Source organism: Magnolia sinica, chromosome 3 (genome assembly GCF_029962835.1).
Source record: "Magnolia sinica isolate HGM2019 chromosome 3, MsV1, whole genome shotgun sequence".
Lineage (NCBI taxonomy): Eukaryota > Viridiplantae > Streptophyta > Magnoliopsida > Magnoliales > Magnoliaceae > Magnolia > Magnolia sinica.
Window position 1 is genome coordinate 99308858 of NC_080575.1, and position 20692 is coordinate 99329549.

Sequence of the window (20692 nt, forward strand, 5' to 3'; positions counted from 1 at the left end):
CCCAGCTCGAACTCAGCTCGGCTCGGCTTAGTCCTCGAGCCTGACTGGCCAGCTCGGCTCGGTTCGGTTCGATCAGCAGCTTGGGCGAGTTTGAGCTGAGTTTGAGCCTATGCAGCGTTTTCTCAAATACATACATCGCATCTTCAACTTTTCTATGAATGCAAAACAGTAACAATATCATACAGGTGTTTCATCAAACACTGGCGGGCAACATCAAAGTCATGATTTGAGGGCAATTTTATAACCTGAAGTTTGTCTTTTTGTAATGATTTGTTTCATATCCATTCCTTCCTCTCCACTAGCTGATCTCACAGAAAATGTTTGCACACGAAACAACACTTCATTAATCATTTCATCCAACACTTGGCGAGCAACATCAATATCAAAATAACAGAGTCACCGAGTTGATTCGATCCGAGTCAATTCGAGTTGAGGTTCAATCCGAGTCAAGTCAAGCTTGGGCAAGCTTGAACTCGGCTCGAAATTTTTTCAAGCTCAAAAAATCAGCTTGACTCGGCTCGAACTCAGTTTCGAACTGAGTCGAATCAAACTTTTTCGAGTCAAGTTGAGTAAGCTAACCGCAGTAACTTGTTCGCGTACAGCTCTAAGTTTAATGACCCAAGCCCTACAGGGAAGGCTGACCAGCCCGTTGCCACCTCTAATAAGGGCCTAATAAATGAGCTAACATGTTGCATACGGATGACTGGTGGAGTGTAAACAGTGATTGGTGAACATGTGCAACCAACTGCCCGAGTATGACCCAACATGACCGATTGTGGATTGCCTGTGATCCTCAATTGCAGGAACTCCTGCGACCAGGAGCTAAGTGGGCTCCATCGTGTTGTTTGTGAGAAATCCATCTCATCTATTTATTTTGTGGGCTCATTTTAAGATATGAGCCCAGAAGTAAGGCAGATCCAAAACTCAAGTGGCTCACACAACAGGAAAAGGTGGGGATTGAACGCTCACTGTTGAAACATTCGTGGGGCCATAAAAAGTTTTGGATCAGGCTATAAATATTTTGTGTTATCAGTTCATCCCAATGGGGATGATCTTATGAACAATTGGGATGGCATGTAAACATTATTATGGACCCCAAGAGGGTTTAGTAGGCATCTTGCTCTACCAAGAGATATTAACGATTGCTATCGTATCTCACATCAAAAAATATATTTCACTACTCAATCAAACACGAGGCCATACATGTTAATGAATGCCCCTATTTAGTAAAACGCGTGCAATTAGGTTTAGTGCAGGTGTGTCAAGAGTCATACTTGACTCGAGTTTGATTGAACGTGTTGTGACCCTAGGTGCAGAGATAGATTGATTAAGACTGAATTCGTGGGATTAGTCGCCTTCCCAGCCACCTATTGTTGTAGGTGATATGCAAGGGGTGTGGTTTATCCTTATGGATGGGAACTTTTTGCCCAACGATGATTGCAGGCTTTGTATTTCTTAATAAAATAATGATGGATGTAAAAGATTAAAACTAAAAAGGCTAACGATGTCAATTTTATTAATTTATATTCAATGATCAATACAAGCAGCATATAAATAAAATAAGAAGATAAATAAATAAAAAAATAAATACCTGCGATCACCTATATAAAAAAATAATTGAGACGGATAGTCAACAAGATGTGATCGATAGTTTGATCTTCTAAGTGAGGACTTAGTCGATTGAAGATCTGACGATGGTAAGTCATGGATATTTATAATACTATTTTTTTTAGACACACACTTACACCCCATGCACACCAATGCACTCACACCATAATGGGTTTTCATCATAATGGGTACTCGAACTCATGACCTCATGTTAAAACTCATGCGAGTCTACCATTTAGGCATGAGTAATAACTTTTATATATATATATATATATATATATATATATATATATATATTATAATACCCTTAAGCATACGGCAATGATGGCATTAGACAATAGTGATTTAAGCTAGCTTAAATTCCAAATGTTCTGCAACGTGGCTAGATAAAAGTGGATGAACTAGACTAAGATGAGTAGCGTTGCGCTGTGTACAAGAGGTTGTATTTGGCGTGGGGTCCTGAGCTCTTCATTGCGTGCTCCTTATATTGCTTGGGAAGTGGCAAACCTTAGTTGAGTTCCTTGTTGGTCTAGGATCTTTAATGATTATGGTGCGAAACCATTTTCAATCTTCCCAGCATGGCTAAAGAGATCTCCGAGGGTCATGTATCAAATCATTTTCAAATCTTCTTGCCAGCATGATTGCATAAATTCATGGACATCACAGGATCAATCTCATTAGACTTGGATTCCTCATCGCTCTTTTCATTTTTCATTTGTTTTGATAAGAATTTGCTTCTCGAACATTCATAATCATCGTGAAAGTGCTGATTGTTTCTGGGAGGATATCCCAATTGGATAGGATTGTGTGAGATGGCCTTGCCGCGCATATCCAGATCGTGATATAGGATCCTTATCTTGGTGGGCTTTTATAAACTTGTTGAGCATACTGCCTCAATCACACGTGACACTCATGTTATGACTATGTGTCACTTGTCATAGTGTCTTGTCTGCAGGCATGCGCACGACTCTATGTTGTTCTACTTTTGGCAGGTGACATGTCACCAAAGAATATAGAGCAAAAGATATCCTTCATAGGATTCCGTCCACCATTTAGTAGGTGGTATTGACATGTGGCGGAATTTTATAAGTCCATTTGGACATGCCAGGACAGGTGTAAACAGAAGTAATTCAAATTAAAATATGGTTCCTGTTCAGATGTATCACGAACAGAAAATGAAGATTATTTTATTATCTGACTATGGATAGGTGGGCATTAAATAAAAAGGCAATTTTCTTATTTCAGCAAAACGACTGTTCATAGATAAGAGTATAGGATTGTTCAACCAATCTGATTTTGGGACTGTGGTTAGCGATTAGATTTGATAATTAAGTTGGTTTAATTTGAATTAATGTATGCCGCCTATACAATTTTGGAATGCCTGCATATAAAGTGTAATACCTTGCCAGAGTATCATATGACTCCCCAAATAATAATTGCAATTCAATAGATGGTCCATCCAAACGCACCCCCCTGATTGAGTTTCTCTACAAGTTTCATTCACCGCCTAGTTGTAGGGTGCACTTCACCAGAAAGGAAGAAATAAAAGACCGCTTCCAATGCGATGACGTGTAGCTTACTCGTTTTAGGTGGCCTAATTTACCCAATCTCATTTTAAAGACCACCTCGCATAGTCAATCGTTCATCACCACCGTACACGTAGCACATGATGATCCATACGGTCCACTGTCGGGGGTCCGTATTAAAGGACGGTCACAATGGACGGGTTAAAACAAAGCAGTGCAGGCCATGATCTGATGGCCGAACCCACTGGACCATCACCCCAACAACTGATCACTGTATGCTGAAGATTGGGTGTAGTACAATTTCAAACTGTCTCGCGGGGCAACTGTTTTTCCTTTCCGTTGACAGACTCCTCTTTCAAGTAAGGGCTATCAACGGGCCGTGCCTGGGTACTCTCAGCCCGGATCAGGAACTGTTTCGGGCCGGCCTTATTCAAAATTCTGAGTTTTCAGGCCGAGCCTGGCCGATGAGACTAGGGATGGAGTGCTCACGTGGTGTGGGTGCGTGAATAGAAAAAATAAACTGTTTTCCCTTTCCTTTGCGCTTTGACACTCGTGCGGAGTGTGATGGATGATACGCATGCACCTAGAAATTACTAAGAAATTGCATTTTTCGCATAACATCAATTCAAATTAACTGTGATATCATTTTTGGGGTTTTTACTTAGTTTAATATCCTACACAATTGATTGAATCGGTTTACTTCGAGTTAACGTATGCCACATGTTCGCTTGTTTGAAGTACATGTGTATCAAGTGACATCTGCTGACACTGTCGAATAACTTCCCACGCCTGCAATATCACCTGCTCTCAACCATCCTTAATTAATGTGTGTGTGTGTGTGTGTGTGTATATATATATATATATATATATATATATATATATATATATGTATATATATATATATAAAGTTTTTCTATATAACTTTCTATATAACTGTCCGCCTTTGGTGTTATTGACCGATGAATACCCAGTTTAAAAATATTTAAATTAATAAGCTTATGCTTTCCACCGTTAGTTACACCAACACCTAACGTTTATTGGTGCGGTAGTGTTTTATACGGTTTAAAATCTATATTTTCAAAAATAACAAAACTACCTTCTAAATAAATTCAACCAACTCTTTTACTAAGAATGAAGGCTCCGGCATATTGTATGTGACTTGTGGGGTCCATAAAGATATCAGGATAGGATTCTAAAAAGAAGACTGTTCTAAAACTCGTGTCCGCTATACCAACAAAATGTTGGGGGCCGTTGTACAAAACTTTAGGATCTAGCCTCTCAAAAACACCAGAATTATGGGATAATAAAGCAATGAAATAAATTAAAGCACAAACTACACGACACGAGATTTTTACGTGAAAATCTCAAAGAGGTAAAAACCACAGGACCTCGTCCAGAGCAACAATTCACTATGAAGTAGAACGTTACAACCGATCACAAGCACACACCGCTTGGATCAAACCTTCTTCACTCGTGCAAGAGTGGATGAACAATAAGAGAATAAAGAAAAACTGAGAGATCTCACCAATTACGAGAACGTAGAAGTGTTGAGACGTCGACTGTGAAGTAGATCACCTCTACGAGTAGAATCTCCTTTTCACAAGCTTCCTTTTTTTTTTTTTTTCTTTCACCTTTGATAGCCTTAAACCCTTTAGCAAACCCTTGCAAAGATTTACGAAACTCTCTTCCATTGCCCTAGAATAACCCTAGGACCCCTATTTATAGTTTGAGAAACTCCCTTTCGCACCTTTTACGAAACCGCCTCAAATTTACGTAGTCCGCACCAAATTCAGACTGAATCTGCGTAACTCTCGACTAGTCGAGCTGGGTGCTCGACCGGTCGAGCGGCCCACTCGACCAGTCGAGCCTGACCCTCGACCAGTCGAGCACCATGGGATTCCAAAACCAAAAACTTACTGGACTTTAAGTCGAGCACCACTAGACCAGTCGAGTGGCCCACTCGACCAATCGAGCAGCTCACTCGATCGGTCGAGCAGCTCAGACTGAGTAGGAAAAATTCCATCAAATCTCTCTCTTTTCGACTCAGGAGGAATTCGCTATCTTCAAGCCAACCATGTTTTTACAAATCTCAAACTTACCCTTGAACAAAGCCTTGGTCATTATGTCTGACCCATTATCGTCTGTGTGGACCTTCTCAAGTTGAAACCTTTTGTTCCAAATATCCCTGATCCAGTGATACCAAATCTCTATGTGTTTCGACTTGGAGTGTTGACTTGGATTCTTGCTTAAGTGTATAGTACTTTGACTATCGCAATAGACCACGTGCTGCTCCTGCTTTAGGCTAAGTTCCTATAGGAACCTCTTCATCCAAAGCATCTCTTTACATGCCTCTGTGACTGCAATGTACTCGGCCTCTATTGTCGACAATGTTACGATCTTCTGTATCTTGTTCTGCCAAGAGATCGCTCTCATTGCAAACGTGAACATGAACCCCGATGTAGACTTCCTGGAGTCTATGTCACCTGCCATATTTGCATTTGTGTAGCCTTCTAATACAAGTTTTTCATCACCATAACATAAGCTTAACTTGGATGAGCCTCTTAGATACCGCAGTATCCATTTCACCATATCATCGGTGTAGTTCTTATGCAAGGATCTCATCTCCTCTTGCATAGCTTTCAACCACTCCCCCTTATGCTAGTTGGCTAGGGCCTCAAAATAATCTTCTGACTCTCCCCCATCAGTGAGCATAATGTACTCATGCAACGAGTATCTCTTGGACGGCTGTCTGTCCCTAAATGTCCTCCTCACCTGTGGCTCAATAGGTGAATCAGGTGTGGGTTGCTCTCTCTGTCCATCTTCTGTAGGAACTCACTCATCCTCTGCACCTTGTTGTACTCCTTTGTCATCAGGTACCATAGGAGGAATAACCGGATCCATGTCCTCTAGCTCACCTGAACTAGACTGGGTCTTCTTTAGCTTGCAAATGTCTTCTATACTTTGATCTTCAAAGAAAACCACATATCTGCTCCTGACGTGCTTCTTCTCGGTCGGATCCCACAATTTGTAGCCAAATTTTTTATCACCGTACCCTACGAACACACATTGCCTGATCTTCATATTGAGCTTGGACCTCTTGTCTTTTGGTACGTGAATGGATGTCCTGTATCCAAACACCCTGAGATTACCGTACGATGAATCTTGTCCAGTCCACACAGTCTCAGGTATTTCTCCATTCAACAGGGCTGATGGAGATCTGTTTATCAAATACACTGCCGTGTGCATTGCTTCTCCCCAGAACGTCTTAGGCAACTTTGAATGGGATAACATGCATTTGATTCTCTCTACAATGGTGTAATTCATTCGCTCAGCCACACCATTATGCTAGGGGGTCTTGGGAACCATCTGTTCATGCCGTATACCCAGGACTTACAATATTAATGAAAGTCACCGATGTATTCATCACCATTGTCATGTGCCGTTTGGCGTTGGGTAGAGCACTGAGGAAGTGACTGATATGCCCGACCGTTAGATGAAGATCGCAGAGGGAGTGCAGGCGAGGGTATGCATCATTTATACATACCATTCTTGCATTAATCAGAGTACCTAGGGATGTTTGATTGTATTATTTTATCATTACTGCTTGACTGAATTGAGAACATGTTAAACTTTGCTTTATTGTTCCACTGAGTTGATCACTCACTCCCATGTTACGGGACGGTGTTTTAAATACCAACCAGACTCTGTCTTAGTTGCAGATGGAGACCCGACTGATGAGGCAGAGGCGGACTTCGCAGACGATGAGGATGCTTTCTCATATATGCAGTATTCAGGTGGGTTTACATAAACCGTTCTGATCGGCGGGACTTTAGGGTTATACTTGTAGTGAACTATTACATTTTTGACATTTTGTATTTTGAGACAATACATGTAATTATTGACCTGGCAATGCATACATACTTTGAGGACCTATACTGATTTATAAAGTTATACATATTTGAGTCAGTCTTCCGCTTGTGTATTACAACTGTCCCTGGATTATGTTTTGCTGATTTGGCTTAATCTTATTCATGTTTTATGCACTAATACAGACAACATTTAATCATCATTAAATATGTTGCATAAGTGATGCGTTGGAACTCGGGAGTTGGACTTCTACTCGACTCCCGATTTTCAGGGCATTACAAGTTGGTATCAAAGCATGACTTGGATTAAACTAGACTTGGGTTATGGTCACACGATGTACGCTGACGCAAATTCAACGTAAGAGGGTGCGAGGAAACGTAGAAACAGACTTAAGATTTCCCATTTCGCCAAACGGCAAAATCGACCGAAATGGACTATAGTAATCGGACCCGTAGGCTTTCCCAACCGCGTGAAATGATCCCAACACTATTCTAAACCGTCAATTGACTGGTTTAGATGAAACTTTCGTAGTTCCCGCACTTAACAAATTGAAATTACGTGAATATATGCGAGTGGGAACCCGAAATGACTCAAAACAGAGTCGGGGCCACATCGGCATAATTCGGGGGGACCCACAGTGGACCCTTTACACCATCGGCACCCCGGGAGGGGGGTGGCCACCGCCCCACTACGGCGGCACCGCGCTTACCGCGGTGGACCGCGGTCGGGTTCGGCCGGGCCTGTCTGGCCACTGCGGGCTAGTGTCGGGCCGACCCCTAGACATGTGTGGGGCCCACCAAATCACGTGGGGACCCCCTTTTTATGCCCATTTACCCCCCTCTTCCCTCACACACCCTTCTAAGCTCTCCTTTTTTCTCCAAAGACTCCATTTCTTTTCTTAAACCCCACTCCATTCTCTCATTTTCTCCTATTCCTTCAAGGCTTACACCCCTCCACCATTTTCAGCAAACCCCATCTTCTATCCCTCTCATTTCCTATGAATTGAGTGCACAAAACCTATTTTTCGTGGCTCAACATCTCACAACTCAACAATCCCCCTTAATCCCACACTTTACTCCACTCCAATGGCCCTTTTCGAACTTGTGGCAGCCATCTTCTCCATTTCCACCTTTCTTTCTCTCATGGGAAGGAAGCGGGCTCCTACGGATGAAGTCGGGCCTAGTCGCCCAACCCGTCCAAGGAGGAGAGCGAGCGCAGAGGCAAGCACAAGCGCTGATGAGGGTCGAATATTACATATCAGACCCCAATTATTACCTGATTTTACGTACATGATAATGTTTAACGGAGCTGAATTATATTTTTGTTGCAGGATGAAATCAGGAGCGCTGATGGAAAAAGAGTACTACTAGCATGGATTTGATGTTCCAAAGTCACCAGAGCCAGGGAACAGATCCAGAGAGAAGAAAAGAGAAGAAAAGAGAAGAAAAGAGAAGAAGAGAGAGAGGGATGTTTTCCTTGTATCAATTTTATTTTTCTTTCTTTTTATTTGAATTCATGGATTGCTAATCTTCTATCTAGGGCTGAGATGAAGCCCCTAATTTGAATAACCCTTGTTATGTGTTGATTTCATGTTGATTTAATTGATTTTTTTCTTTCTCTGGTGTACTTGATTGGAATTTTCGTACTTCTCCATGCTATGAGTTTAACCAAAATCTAGTTATGGATATTATTTGGAATATTATTCTAGGTGCTTGTGTCTGACCATGAACAGGTTCCTATAGAGGAAGAAACAAGAATCTACATCTCTCCATGCCTGACCATGGATGGAAAGATGTGATCCATATGCTTTAAGGAATTATACATTTTGTGTACCCGACCAAGGACATAGAGTGCGCTTTATTTATTTTTGATATCAATCTGAATTATGGTGAATCAACAGGTAGAACAAGGTTTATGATAATTAGGGGTGGATTCGAAAGTCCTAGTCTTCTCCTTGATTGAATTTTCCTTATTGCTCTTGGTTATTTTTCCATTGATTTTTATTTAGTTTACTCAATTACTATCTCAAATATTTGTTGGATTAGTTAAGAAGAGTCTTTAATTTTGAATTGTGACAACCAGTCCTCGTGGGAACGATCTCGTAATACGTACCATATCTACATCTGATTCGTATACTTGCGAGTTTAAAATCATTTAAATCAAGTTGGTTTAAATAAAACATCAAGTTTTTGGCGCCGTTGCCGGGGACTGTTTCGGTCCAATTGGATTTAGGATTCTCTCTTATCATAATTCATAGTCTTAGTTTTTTTTTTTTTACTAACTTTAGGTTAAATTTTTTTTTTTTAGAAACTAACCTATTTCCTGTTTTGTAGGGACCTGACATAAACTACTAATTTGGAATTGAGGAAGGAAGCTACTAAATAACATTGTCTTCAAAAGGAGGAGCTCTCAAATCTTCAGACGTTCATCATCTCCTTTTCCCGGATTCTTCCTTCCAATTCTCGTTTACATAGCTTTCTCTTGTTTTTAGGAATTCATAACTTTTTCTTTTAGTTTTATTCATCTTAGGTTGCATCTTAGTTTAGTTTTCTTTCTTATATTAATAACATAGTTTATGCTAGGACGTAGGTCTCTGAACATAGAACTAGCACCTTTTGATCCTGAAATAGAAAGAACCTTTCGGAGAAGATTTAGAAACATCCTATTTGAAATGGCGGAAGAGAATGGAACTAAAGCTCTTAGAGATTATTCAGCTCCTGTCCAATTCAATGCGCCTTCATGTATAGTGTTGCCTGCCACCACGGCAGCACACTTTGAACTTAAACCTGGGGTCATACAATTGTTGCCCTCCTTTTATGGTTCAGATAAGGAGGATCCATATCATCATGTGAAAGAATTCTTAGACATTTGCTCCACCTTTAAGTTCCAAAACTTTTCAGACGATTCGATCCGTTTGCGCCTTTTTCCTTTCTCTTTGAAGGATAAGGCGAAAGCATGGTTGAATTCTCTAGGAGTTGGGTCTATCACTACATGGGACCAACTGTCTAAGTTCTTAAACAAGTTCTTCCCGGTTCACAAAACTAATGCTCTCCGTAGAGAATTACAAATTTCACACAAAAAGAGGGTGAGCACTTTCATGAATGTTGGGAAAGATGGAAGGATTTACTTCTTAAATGTCCACACCATGGTTTTGAAAAGTGGCAACAGGTTCAATACTTCTATGATAGTCTGACACCCCAAAATCGTCGCATGGTTGATGCCACCAGTGGAGGGTCATTCATGACCAAAAGTGATGTTGAAGCTTGGAATTTATTTGAAACCTTGTGTGAAAACTCCCAACAATGGGACTATTCAAATAGAGGTGAAAGAAGTCCTCAACCACTGAAGAAAGGTGGTATATATGAGGTAGGAGTCACGCCAGATCTTTATGCCAAAATTGATAGCCTGACAAAGAAAGTGGATGCTTTAATGTTAAACAATGGACCTCCACAAACAACTCAAGTCGAGTCATGTGCCATATATTCTAGTCTCGCCCATCCTACGCAATCTTGTCCATCTAGTTCAGCATTTCCAGAATTTCTCTCTGAACAAGTACATGCTATGAACACCTTTAGGAGAACTGAGAATGATCCTTACTCAAACACCTACAATCCAGGGTGGGCTAGGCATCCAAATTTTTCTTGGGCAAAAGGACCACAACAAGGAGGACCATCTGGAAACCCTCCTATGCAACCTTACTCCCAAGTTGACAGTCAACAACCTCAGCAGTTCTCACAGTATCAACAAGTGCCTCCACAATCTAGGAAACCATCTCTTGAGGATACACTCAATCTTTTTACGTAGAGTTCACTTCAATTTCAAAAAGACACCCAACATACTTTACTAGCTAACCAGCAGAGTTTACATGCAAATGCGCAATCCATTGCTAAGCTAGAAGTACAGCTGGGTCAACTTGCTGCCACATTGAGTGAGAGAGAGAAGGGCAAGTTCCCTAGTCAACCTGTGGTAAATCTAAAAGGACAGTATAAGATTGACTCTAATTCAAACCAAGAACAATATCATGAGCAAGCCAAATCAATCATTACCCTTAGGTCCGGTAAACAGATGGAGAACAAAGTAGAGATGCCTAGGGAAGAATCAAAGTCCAATGCGGAAGATCAAAATGAAATGGAGAGACATACTAGTGCATCCAAAGTCCAACAACACTCTGACTCTCCAGGAACCACTCATGTGCCATCTTATGTGCCTAAAGCACCTTTTCCTCAACGTCTGGCACCGGTTAAGAAGGGAAACAACTTTAATGAAATATTGGACATGTTTAAGCAAGTGCAAATCAACATTCCGTTGCTTGATGCTATCAAGCAAGTTCCTGCTTACGCTAAGTTTCTTAAAGATTTATGCACTCAAAAGCGTAAGATGAATGTTCATAAGAAGGTCTTCCTTGCAGAGCAACTCAGCTCCATGATTCAACACAACACCCCTCCTAAATTTAGGGATCCAGGAGCTCCTACCATTTCTTGTGTCATAGGAGAGCATAAGGTTCAGAAAGCGTTGCTTGATTTAGGGGCCAGTGTTAATTTGTTACCATATTCGGTCTATGAGCAGCTAGGACTTGGTGAGCTGAAACCAACTAAAATAACACTCCAACTAGCTGATAGATCTGTCAAGGTGCCCCATGGTGTTGTTGATGATGTGCTAATCCAGGTTGACAAGTTTTATTTTCCAGTGAATTTCATCGTTCTAGATACTCAGCCTGTCCAGAATCCTACAAGTCAAATCCCGGTTATCTTAGGACGTCCATTCTTGGCCACATCCAATGCAATCATAAATTGCAGGAACGGAGTCATGAAGCTATCTTTTGGTAACATGAAGATTAAACTCAATGTTTTCAATGCTGGACAACAAATGTCAGACTCGGATGATATATTTGAAGTGAACATGATTGAGAGTCTAGTGTATGACTCTTTCCTTGAATCTTCCGATGATGCTCTTGAGACTTGTTTAGCACATTTTGGCAGAGATTTTGACATAGAAAGTTTCATCCAAGAAGTCAATGCATTGCTTGACTCTAATCTAGAAATGAATACAACAAAATGGAAAGCTAGAGTGGAACCTCTTCCACCTTCTGAGTCTAAACTGGTCCTGTCTATCGAGAAACCACCCGAAGTGACCTTAAACAATTACCTGAAACTCTCAAGTATGCATTTTTAGGACCTTCTAAAACCCTGCCTGTCATCATAGCTGCTGACCTTAATAAAGAACATGAGGGTAAGTTGCTTAATGTTCTTGGAGAACATAAGGCAGCTATTGGGTGGACAATAGCGGACATAAAGGGAATAAGCCCCTCGGTGTGTATGCATCGTATTCATCTTGAAGAGAACGCGAAAACATCGTGTGAAATGCAAAGGAGGCTTAACCCTAACATGAAAGAGGTCGTTCGGGCTGAGGTGCTAAAATTGTTAGATGTTGGTATCATTTAACCCATTTCAGATAGCACATGGGTCAGTCCAGTTCAAGTTGTTCCTAAAAAGTCTAGGATTACGGTGAAAAAGAATGAGGATAATGAGTTAGTACCAACGCGCATGACTACGGGTTGGCGAGTTTGTATTGATTACCGTAAACTGAACCTGGTCACAAGGAAGGATCACTTTCTTCTTCCTTTCATAGACCAGATGCTTGAGAGATTGTCAGGGCATAACTATTATTGTTTCCTGGATGGTTATTCCGAGTATAATCAGATTCCCATTGCTCCCGAGGATCAAGAGAAAACCACATTTACATGTCCTTTTGGTACATATGCCTATCGGCGTATGCCATTTGGGTTGTGTAATGCACTTGCTACTTTTTAATGATGCATGATGAGTATTTTTTCAGACATAGTTGAACGTTTCCTTGAGATTTTCATGGATGATTTTTCAGTTTTTGGCTCTTCATTTGATGAATGTTTATACCATCTATCTCTTGTCTTGGAAAGATGTGAAAAAACGAACCTAGTATTGAATTGGGAAAAATGTCATTTTATGGTTCAAAAAGGGATTGTACTTGGGCATGTTATTTCAAGTAAAGGCATTGAAGTTGATAAAACCAAGATTGATTTAATTTCTAGTCTTCCTCCACCCAGAACACTTAAGGAGATTAGATCATTCTTAGGGCATGTGGGATTCTACAGGAGATTCATTAAGGGTTTTAGCAAAATTTCTCAATCCTTATGCAATTTACTAGCTAAAGATGTTGCTTTTGTCCTTAATGATGAGTGTCGGCAAGCTTTTGATAAGTTGAAGCATTTACTAACTTCTGCTCCAATCATCCAACCACTTGATTGGAGTTTACCTTTTGAGCTTATGTGTGATGCTTCAGATTATGCTGTTGGAGTCGTCCTAGGACAAAGATTGAACAAAATGCCTCATGTCATTTATTAAGCTAGTAAGATTCTAAATGATGCACAGCTCAACTACTCTACCACTGAAAAAGAATTGTTGGCGGTGGTATTTGCTCTAGACAAATTCAGGTCGTATCTCATAGGATCAAAGGTTATAGTGTTCTCAGATCATGCAGCATTGAAATATCTTCTTTCTAAAAAAGACGCTAAACCTTGATTGATTCGGTGGATTCTCTTGCTACAAGAATTCGATATTGAAATTCAGGATAAAAAGGGTTCCGAAAATGTGGTAGCCGACCATTTGTCTAGACTTGTCTTAGAGTCCACAGTGGATCCTTTGCCAATGAATGAGTCTTTCCCTGATGAACAACTTCTAACTATTTCTCAATTACCTTGGTACGCGGACATTGTAAACTATCTTGTTATAGGTCAACTTCCTTCTCATTGGACTAAACAAGATAAATCCAAATTTCTTGCTGAGGTTAAACATTTCTTTTGGAATTACCCATACTTATTCAAAATTTGTCCTGATCAGATTATTAGGAGATGTGTGCCTGAGATTGAGTTTCATAGTATAATCTCCTTTTGTCATGATCATGCCTGTGGTGGTCATTTTGGTTCAAAGAAAACAGCTGTGAAAGTCTTACAAAGTGGATTTTATTGGCCTACACTGTTTCGAGACACCCATGCCTTTTGTTCAACATGTGATAAATGCCAACGTACGGGTAATATTTTCCACAGGAACATGATGCCACTTACCAATATTCTCATTGTTGAAATATTTGATGTTTGGGGTATTGACTTCATGGGCCCATTTCTCCCGTCATTTGGTTATGTATATATCCTTGTGGCCGTTGACTATGTCTCTAAGTGGATTGAAGCAGTGCCATGTAAAATGAATGATCACAGAGTTGTGGTCCGTTTCTTAAAAGAAAATATCTTTTCTCGTTTTGGCACTCCTCGAGCAATTATAAGTGATGGGGGTACTCATTTTTGCAACAAACCGTTTGAATCTTTAATGAAGAAATAGTCCATCACTCATAAAGTTGCAACGCCATATCATCCACAAACAAGTGGTCAAGTTGAGGTGTCAAATTGGGAGATTAAACAAATTTTAGAGAAAACGGTTCGCCCCGATCGTAAGGATTGGTTGCAACGGTTGAATGATGCTCTTTGGGCATATCGTACGGCTTTCAAAACCCCGATTAGAATGTCTCCGTACAGGCTTGTCTTTGGGAAAGCCTGTCACTTACCTGTGAAATTAGAACATCATGCTTCTTGGGCCATCAAAACTTTTTATTTTGATTTAAACAAGGCTGGATCACACCGTAAACTTCAACTCAATGAGTTAGAGGAAATTCGAAATGAGGCATATGAGAATGCAAAAATTTATAAAGAGCAGACAAAAATCTTCCATGATAAATCAATTCTTCGCAAGACATTTGAACCGAACCAGAAAGTATTATTGTACAATTCCAGGCTACGCCTCTTTCCTGGAAAACTACGTTCGCGATGGTATGGTCCTTATCGAGTAGTAAAAGTATTCCCTCATGGAGCAGTTGAGATTCAAAATTTAACAGATGGGAATATCTTCAAAGTAAATGGTCAACGGCTGAAACCATATTTAAATGATTTGGTAAATAAAGATGTGGATGAAATTTATTTGGCTAATCCAGGTTATCAAGATTGATTAGTTCATGGTCCATTCTTGTCTGGCTGAAGATGTTAAACTTAGCGCTCCTGGGAGGCAACCCATCTTTTCATTCCATTTTATTTTCCTAGTCAGTTCAATGTTTGTGGGTACCATTACTGCAAACCCTCACGAGACTACAACTCGTCCACTAGGGGTAACCTAGGGGTTTAAAGGCTTGTTGCATACGCTAAATGCAATCGAGAGCACCTGCGAAAGTGGTATAGGTAGGATCTTCTTTTTGTGATGTTATGTTTTGTTATTTTGTTTTTGTTGATTTCTCTCTTGTGCTGACCCGCTCTTACGCTGATATCTTTCCATCACTCCTCTTTTATTTTCGTTGTCCCATGTGCATTGCATGTTTATTTCTTTTACATTGAGGACAATGTAGATTTTAAGTTGGGGGTGGGCGATTAGGTTACCTCATCAGTATTTTCTTGGTCTTGAGCACAATTGTGAAAATTTTTAAATTTTTCTGGAATTTCTTATGCATTTGAAGTGATTGTGAAAGATAAAGGTGATTTTAACATTGCAAGGTACAGAATGTCGGTAATTTATAACTCTTGGATTCAACCATACGTTAGATTTCACAGTTAAGTTTGAATTGTTAACCCATAATTAGACCTTTTAAACATTGATTGAGTCATGATCTCACATATCACATCTCGGTTGCACATTAAGGTTCCGTTTCAACATTAAATGATTAACTTGGTAATCACTAAGCATGAAAGGAACCAGCCTGAAATTTTTAGCTTCGGCCTATAACTAAGAATTGAGAGAAAGCGTAAGTCATATAATCTTCATCATAGGTTTGCTCCCTATAGATGAAGATTCGATTCCCCATGGTTGACATGAGAAAAGGGTTAGGTGTACAATCTTTACCATAGGTTTGCTCCCTATAGGTGAGGATTTGATTCCCTTCCTTGGCGTTACTGTTCATGAAAAAATCAAAGGCTGATAGAATGAAAAGTTAATCTGTAAGGCAAGTGTTGGTTTCAGTTGTCATGCATTCTATGTTAATTACTAATGATATCATGAAATTGACAATTGGATCTCTTAATGATAGTAAGCTGAGATGACACTATACACTCATGGAACTCAATATTTAGAATATTCTAATTAATGGATTAATATTTTGAAATTGATTATGAAGTTTATCGTGAGCTTGATTCCAGAAAAAGAAAATTCAGTACACCATTCATGAATCTTAGAATTCTCGTGCCTCGACGATCTGTTCATAAGTCACTCGGGTTCACAGGAATTGTCCTTCATTTTTGAAATTATTTTTTCGCATGTTTTGCTCGGGACTAGAAAAATGCTGGTTGGGGTTGTGATGAGGGTCGAATATTACATATCAGACCCTAATTATTACTTGATTTTACGTACATGATAATGTTTAACGGAGCAGTTTAATTATATTTTTGTTGCAGGATGAAATCAGGAGCGCTGATGGAAAAAGAGTACTACTAGCATGAATTTGATGTTCCAAAGTCACCAGAGCCAGGGAACAGATCCAGAGAGGAGAAAGAGAAGAAAAGAGAAGAAGAGAGAGAGGGATGTTTTTCTTATATCAATTTTATTTTTCTTTCTTTTTATTTCAATTCATGGATTGCTAATCTTCTATCTAGGGCTGAGATGAAGCCCCTAATTTGAATAACCCTTGTTATGTGTTGATTTCATGTTGATTTAATTGATTTGTTTCTTTCTCTGGTGTACCTGACTGGAATTTTCGTACTTCTCCATGCTATGAGTTTAACCAAAATCTAGTTATGGATATTGTTTGGAATATTATTCTAGGTGCTTGTGTTTGACCATGAACAGGTTCGTATAGAGGAAGAAACAGGAATCTACATCTCTCCATGCCTGACCATGGATGGAAAGATGTGATCCATATGCTTTAAGGAATTATACATTCTGTGTACCTGACCAAGGACATAGAGTGCGCTTTATTTATTTTTGATATTAATCTGAATTAGGGTGAATCAACAGGTAGAATAAGGTTTATGATAATTAGGGGTGGATTCGAAAGTCCTAGTCTTCTCCTTGATTGAATTTTCCTTATTGTTCTTGGTTATTTTTCCATTGATTTTTATTTAGTTTACTCAATTACTATCTCAAATATTTGTTGGATTAGTTAAGAAGAGTCTTTAATTTTGAATTGTGACAACCAGTCCTCGTGGGAATGATCTCGTAATACGTACCATATCTACATCTGATTCGTATACTTGCGAGTTTAAAATCATTTAAATCAAGTTGGTTTAAATAAAACATCAAGCGCCGCCCGTGAGCACAGGTCGAAGCGGGACCTAGATCCCTAAACCCCAATCAAGAGAGCACTACCGATAGGCTCCGAATACGGTTGGTTTGGTGACTGCAGTGTTGTACTTGAAGCTCACGTATATGAGAGGTTGTTTGGGCTACACCTGATTATGGACCGCTTGGTGGACGTTGAGTGAGGTCACATGTTTGAAGGTAAGGCTCACGCGTGTGAGAATACGGTTCGTGCTTGTTACGCCCATATTCAAGACCCATCACTGGAGCCTCTCCAGTTCATTGTTTATGTAGGGAGGTGGGAGCCACTACAAGAAAAGGGGGCATTAGCCTCTGTTCAAAACTGTGGCTAAAAAGGTTAAAAACTGAGGCTAAAGCATTTAGCCTCGATTTTGCCTCAGTTATCCGAACCAAGGTTGAAAACCCCGCAGCTAAAGGCTTTAGCCTCAGTTTTAGCAACCGGGGCTAAAATGACTTTTATAGCTTTAGTTTTAGCAACCAGGGCTAAAATGACTTTTATAGCCTCGGTTCTTCAAGTGAAGCTAAAAGAAACTTTTTAGCTTTAGTTTTCTCGAAATGAGGCTAAATCAAAATTTTAGCCTCCATTGTTTCCAACTGAGACTAAATCCAAATTTTAGCCTCGGTTGTATCCAATTGAAGCTAAATCTATTTTTAACCTCGGTTCTCAACAACCGAGGCTAAAGCCTTTAGCCACGGGAGTTGTAGTCTCAATTTAGGTAACTGAGGCAAAACCGAGACTAAAGATGGATTTAGCCTTTGTTGGCATCAAACTATCGATTGAACAGTCAAAAATAAAATTTGTAAAATGTCCAAAATTCAATTCCAAGAAATGAACAGCTTAATTTTGCTAATTTTGGTTGGTCAGATTGATCAGATAGCTACTCAGGAACAAGGTTTAAAGTATCTTCCAGATCCAGTACGTATTGATACATACCAGTATCGTCCATAAAAGATATGGCTGTATCGACCCGAAACAGCCCAATACAGGGCAATACAGAGCTGTATCGGTGGTGAACGATGCAATAACTGGTACACCGATTTTAAACCTTGCTGATCTTCTCTGTCGTCTGTCCATCAAAATTCAATCTGTCACTATCAAAAAGGCATCGCCTTGCTGACTTCTCTTGTTTGGCTGCAACATGCCTTGCTGACTTCTCTTGTTTGGCTGCAACAGGAGAATAAAATAGGAAAAAAAAAACTATAAAAATAAGTCTGAAATGAACAGCCAAACACAGCCTCACCTTTCCCCTCAAAAAATAAAAATAAAAAATCACACACATTCTCAAACAACAGACCTTTCACAGTGCAAAGTTTCAGTTATGTCTCTTCTTTACCTTCATCTCCAACCCTGTACTATTTGGAGTTCATTTCAGATTCTACGTAAGTCTAACAATGTAAATTCTTTTTTAATAGGTAATGAGAAAATAAGTCTGACAGATACATATTAATATCTGTATTTTTTGCAGACTAACAAAATCAAGTTAAAACCATTGAAGTATTTATATTTGGTTAAATATAATACTTCAATGTTCATGTATGTGTTCATATAGGAGCTTGCTAGTTGATAGACCCTTCCACTTCCTGACATTATTAGAACAGATGTTTCCCAAACCTTCACAGAAGTTGGACGAAACCATGGCAAGAACCAAGGAAGTTATATGTTCACACACAGTCTACTGGCCAGAGAGTCAAAGAATCAATAAGCTCACATATATCCACTATATCAACATTGTGGTTGGTTAGGATTCCCTGGACATTTCATCACAAGATCTTGCTATTAGGGGTATGTCTCTGAAGTCCAAACTGGTAAGAATAGGCCTGGTTCAATTTCCCTTGACAGATTGATCCCTTCTTTAGTCTGTGGATGTGGCTTCTATATTCATTATCCAAAATTCTACATGAAAACTGGTATATGATCATAATTTTGTCTCGCTTGTTGGAAGGGGATTCAACCACAACAGTAGAAATTGCAGAGAACTAAAGAGTATTGCAACAAACGACGTGCAGAAACACATTTACCATTGACAGCTTAAGTATCAGAAACATTGGTCAAATTTTGAATGGAGAATGAAAAATTATAAATTAAACCATGGTTAATTTAATAACAAATGGCAACCAGCCACCTGTAACAGTAGACTGCTTCCTTAATGTCATTGGGGCAATCCCTGAAATAACAAATTGGAAAACATACATTAGACGATACAACTTGCTATGCAAGCCATTCTTCCCTTTTATGCATCATATCGTTCCTTTGAAACATTCCCAAAGGAAGTACCATTTACTGTATCTCCTATTAGATTGAAGAACATGCAGCTATCTCAAAACCGTGAGACTAGAACTTGACTTAATTCCTTATCGGAAATGGAATGTGAATTCATGAATGTATATTATAATCTAAAAAAGAACCAAGTAAAGATATTATGTGATTACATCGACAACGAAGTTGAGGCAAAAAACTGTAACTAACAACAAATAGAAACAAGAATGTAAGGTTTACCAGTAACACTCCGAAAATTAAAGTCAGAAAGTCCTTTTCCCACTGAATTTTGCCAAATTGCTTCTAAAGCTCGAATAATTGGAGATACATCTGTTCCACTAGCAAGGAAACCAAGCCTCGTGAAATCATTTTCCATCTCAACATAGTCCTCATTTACCGCATGGACAACAGCATTGATCAAAATTTGTTTATTTTGCTGGCATCAGAAAAGAAAAAGTTACCATTGGATACTCTGAATATATCTCATGAGATGCAATTGTAGCAAAAGATTATCCAAGGTAATGCAACCTTGGATAATCTGAATATCTACTGACAGATTAGAAAAGAAAAAGTTACCATTGGATACTCTAAATATATCTCATCGATCAAAATTTGTTTATTAGCAGTTCATTGTTATATTTGAGCTTAAACTTCCAACTTCCTATTTTTCTTTAACTCTTATCAAATTAAGAACAGCATGAGGTATAAAAATTTATATAAAAAAAAAAGTCAAACAAACAAACAAACAAAAGAATTCTACTGACAGATTAGAAAGACAAACAACTCCTCTTCCTCTAATTTCATAAATTAACAGCATGCCCCAAATCTGTAAAGCAGAGAAACAACACTATCAGAGTCACATCTTTTTTTTTTGAGTTTTGTTGAGTTGAATCGACTTGACCAAGTTACCTATCCAGACAGTCACATCTTTTTCTTTTCTTTTTTTACTTTCTTTCTTGAGTCTTGATGAACTGATCAAATCGACTAGAGATTTTTCAAGTTTCCAAATAGAGGTACAAAAAGACAATGATTAGTCAACCAAAGATTGGAAAAAAATGGTTGATAAAATCAGAGCAAAAGGTATTTAATACCCACCTCCATGGAAATTATAT

The 20692-nt window shown here is 39.2% G+C and overlaps 1 non-coding gene across 1 annotated transcript; it reads right to left on the reverse strand.

The window, feature by feature from the left end:
• Positions 1-10047: 10047 nt before the first annotated feature.
• On the reverse strand, positions 10048-10153 carry LOC131241688 (small nucleolar RNA R71). The gene has a single exon (XR_009169245.1). It is a non-coding gene; the product is annotated as a small nucleolar RNA R71 (small nucleolar RNA).
• Between the last annotated feature and the right edge of the window lie 10539 nt (positions 10154-20692).